Here is a 4,124-nt window from a genome sequence, read left to right as displayed (position 1 = left end):
AGAGTAAGATGGGTGGCATGAAACTTAAGGGGCACCAGAAACCTCAGCAGCCGGAATAAATATTTTAACGTGGTATTTTTAGAAATCAAATTTAATGAAAAAATCCACAGTGAACAAAGTCTAAAAATTCTAAATAAAGCTTTATGAAGAACCATTTTGGAGGCTGAGGCAACTGGAGAAATCAGTAATACTCATCCTGTAATGGTTTAAAATGTTGATCTTCTGCTCATCAGGTGTTTATTTGCATTAACTTTCATTTTTTAAGTAATGTTTTATTAGTGCTATTTATCTTGACTACTGAACTTGTTGGTGCCCCTTAAGTTTTGTGCCCAACAATTGTCTCACTCTAGTCCTGTCTGGTTCCAGTCCTTGCTTTGTCATCGGAGAGCTCCGCAATCTCGAGCCAGTTACTTGACCACTCTGGTCCTCTTGATCATCATGAGTAGAGGTGGAGTGATCAATGCAAGGTGGCCCACAGTTGGTGCCTTCCTCTCTGAGATGGCAGTCATAGAGCATCAAGCATGATGCCACAGGGCCTTTGTACTTGCAATTGCCTCTGCCTAGAACACTACCAAGAACTCATAAATAGTAACTGCCCATGAGACAGATATGAATCAAATAATCATTTCTACTTTGTGGATGAGGAAAGTGACGCTCCAGGATATTAAGCGTGTTGCTTCACGTCGTGAATTTTGTAAGACACGAGGCTGAGTTTTGAAAGCTAAACCTGGTGTTCTCTCCACTGGCTCCCCAAGTCCACTCCCTAAGTCCAAACCCCTGCCCCAGTGAGCAGAGTTGGAAAACAGAGCAGGGAAAAGACAGACAGTAAGCAAGAGGCAGAGAAAGTATTGCAACCCAGGTCTCCTGGGCCCCAGCTGAAGCACTTTTCTCAGCCCCATACTGCATTTGAAACTTGCTAAGATTTTTTAAGAGACTTAGAACTGCCAAACCAAGAGACCAGTCAACTATGTTGCCCTATAATGGAGGCATTGGAGGCGTCTTTCAATCGTCAGTGCTGGAGGGGTCGTCCCTCTGTGATGACTTATACTTTATACAGCCCAGAGTTCTTTCTTCTCTGACCTCATGGAGCTACCCATTCCCTTCTAGAGGCATGAAACAGTGAGGGACAGGTGTTCTCCCCAAAAGATGCTTTTAGCTGCAAACTCTTTAAAAACAATCCTCTCCCAATTCACCCACCACCACGCAAAGTTCACTCTGATATCATAGGAAGAAAAGTATGGTGAATACAGCACAAGGTGTGTCATCGGACAGAGGTGAACTTGAACCCAGCTCCACAGCCATAGAAAGTCCGTTCACCTCTGCTGCGCCAGTCATTTGTTAAAAGTGTACTGGAATGTTGCAAGCGTTATAGAAAGCCATACATTCATGTATGCACCCATATATATGTGTTCAGTTTTTGTATAAACGGGATCATATCATGCACCATATTCTGCAAGTGGATTTTTTTTTCACTTATTGCTTCTTGGTTATCTTAGTATGGGTCTTAAGAATGCAGACTTTAAGGCCAGACACAGTGGCTCATGCCTGTAATCCCAGCACTTTGGGAGGTCAAAGTGGGCAGATCAAGAAATCAGGAGTTCGGGACCATCCTGGCCAACGTGGTGAAACCCTGTCTCTACTAACAACACAAAAATTAGCTGGGCGTGGTGGCGGGTGCCTGTAATCCCAGCTACTCAGGAGGCTGAGGCAGGAGAATTGCTTGAACTCAGGAGGCAGAGGTTGCAGTGAGCTGAGATCACGCCACTGCTCTCCAGCCTGGATGACAGAGCGAGACTCCATCTCAAAAAAAAAAAAAAAAAAAAAAGAAGAAGAAGAAGAAGAATGCAGGCTTTAGAGACAGATCATGTGGTTTAATTCTCAGGTCTGCAACATGCCGGCTGGACAAATGTCCTAACGTCCTTCACAAATTTGCATGTCATCCTTGCACAGGGACCATGCTAATCGTCTATCATTCCAATTATAGTGTATGAGCACGACAAATGTCCTAAAGTCCTAATCCCACCTTTGCTCGGTGTTCACATCTGTTAAATGGGAATATTAATCGTGTGCAGGTGTACCTGAAAGGATTAAATGATGGAATGCAGGGAGAGTGCCAGCTCCTATTTAGGGCTTGGTAGATGCTGACTAATATTATTCCAAAAATTTGCTTTGCTTATTTTCAGCTATTGTACGGTATTTCAGAGTGTGCTTAACCTTCACCCTGTTTGCGGACATTCAGGGCTTTTCTGTATGTACTATAGAACTGCATGTCAAATTGGGGGATGCAGGTTCCACTTGAAATTGATCACAGCCATTATTGCTCAGAAATTGAGTGGTTATGAAGGCAGGAAATATACACGAGGAAGGTTTGTTTTGTCAGTATAATGTTGATGTTTTACAGTGAGAAAGTGCTCATGGAACTGCTTGTGAAAGAGAGAAAAAGAAAAAGGTAGAGAAAGAAAAAAAGAAGGAAGGGGGGAAAAGAAAAAGATATAGAGGGTGGCAATTGGAGTGTCAAATGCTGGCATTTGTGCCTGGGCACAAGATCTTGAAAATATGAGGCCCCCCTCAGAATGGTGGCAGTTACAGTATCATCATCCTCTCCTAATAGTCATGATCCCAGGCCAGGAGCAGTGGCTTACGCCTGTAATCCTAGCACTTTGGGAGGGCAAGGTGGGAGGATCACCAGAGGTCAGGAGTTTGAGACCAGTCTAGCCAACGTGGTGAAACCCTGTCTCTACTAAAAATACAAAAAATTAGTTAGGCGTTGTGGTGTGCACCTACAATCCCAGCTACTCAGGAGGCTGAGGCAGGAGAATTGCTTGAACCCGGGAGGCAGAAGCTGCAGTGAGCCAAGATCACACCATTGCACTCCAGCCTGGGAAACAAGAGTGAAACTCTGTCTCAAAAAAAAAAAAAAAAAAAAGTCGTGATCCCAAAATTATGTGGAGTTTCACCAATCCAAGACAGTGAAAAAAATCTTTCAGGCTCACTGTTCTCAGGCAATAATGAAGGACGGCAACATGTGTGCATGTCTGTGTGTTTATGTGCATCTTTGCATGTAATTGTGTGTAGATGTGTGTGAGCCTGTGTGTATCTCTATGCATACGTGTGTGTGTATTTGTATATGCATGTACGTGCATGTGTGGGCATCATGCACATATGTGTACTTTTCTGCAAAGTGATTTTTTTTCATTGATTGCTTCTTATATTTTAGGATGGGACTTACCCTGTGCGTCAGTGTCTGCGTGTACATGTGTATGGATGTGTATCCTCATGTATGTGTACACATCTGTGTGTGTGTGTGTGCATACATAGGTGCATGTGTTTCCTCTTTGGTAGACAAGAATCTCAGTAAATGAGGTGATGTATAATGGGTGCAAAATAGTTTTGAAAACTGCCCATTCTATACATATGTAGCTAAGCAGAGTTAATATTCATGTCCAGCATGCAAAGCAACCCTGATTGATCCCCCTCTCCACCTTTCACTTTCCCTCTGCTTCCCTTAAATTCTCTAATTGTCATCTCCATCCACACAAAGAGCAGTGGATCCTGTAGCATATAACCTTCCCTGACTTAGTCATTTGAGAAAGCCAAGGTTTCTGGTTGATGTAAAATCGCCTCTAATTACCATCTTAAAAATTATGTTTGGGATGAAAATCTCTGTAAAATGCACTATGCTCTTTGATAGTTTGGACAGCAGCCCTTGAACTAAATCACAGATCTATCATTATGGGCATCATTTATTTTCCCGTGAGAAATGAAAGGCTCTGTACAATGCAAAGGGGTCTCCCCCTTTGCCCCTTCACAAAATGACCCTATACCGCTCAGTTTTTGCCATTAGTGAGGCTATTTTCAAATAATCCTACCTATTTCTGTTGCCCATGAGGACACCACCAGCCACCTTCATCAGCCTTTATTACCTGCAGCTTTTCCTTCTCCCTTTTGATTTGTTGAATTCAATTTGTAGACAGGAAGATCAGCTAACCATCTTTGTTAGTGCTGTGTGCAAACCAAGAATAGCAAGGCTCTAAGTGAGATCCAAGGGCTGCTGATCAGCATAAAGGATTTAAAACATTAGGATCCTTGCTCTTATTGGTTGTTGGGTGGATAGTAAAAGTTTT

General features: G+C 42.8%; 1 non-coding gene across 1 annotated transcript; it reads right to left on the bottom strand.

Annotated features, from left to right (window-relative positions):
• Positions 1-1,902: 1,902 nt before the first annotated feature.
• LOC129023750 (U6 spliceosomal RNA) lies at positions 1,903-2,006 on the bottom strand. The gene has a single exon (XR_008496898.1). It is a non-coding gene; the product is annotated as a U6 spliceosomal RNA (small nuclear RNA).
• Between the last annotated feature and the right edge of the window lie 2,118 nt (positions 2,007-4,124).

Source organism: Pongo pygmaeus, chromosome 23, assembly GCF_028885625.2.
Source record: "Pongo pygmaeus isolate AG05252 chromosome 23, NHGRI_mPonPyg2-v2.0_pri, whole genome shotgun sequence".
Lineage (NCBI taxonomy): Eukaryota > Metazoa > Chordata > Mammalia > Primates > Hominidae > Pongo > Pongo pygmaeus.
The sequence above is the reverse complement of the archived record's forward strand: the minus strand, read 5'-3'. Positions and strand labels throughout refer to the sequence as shown.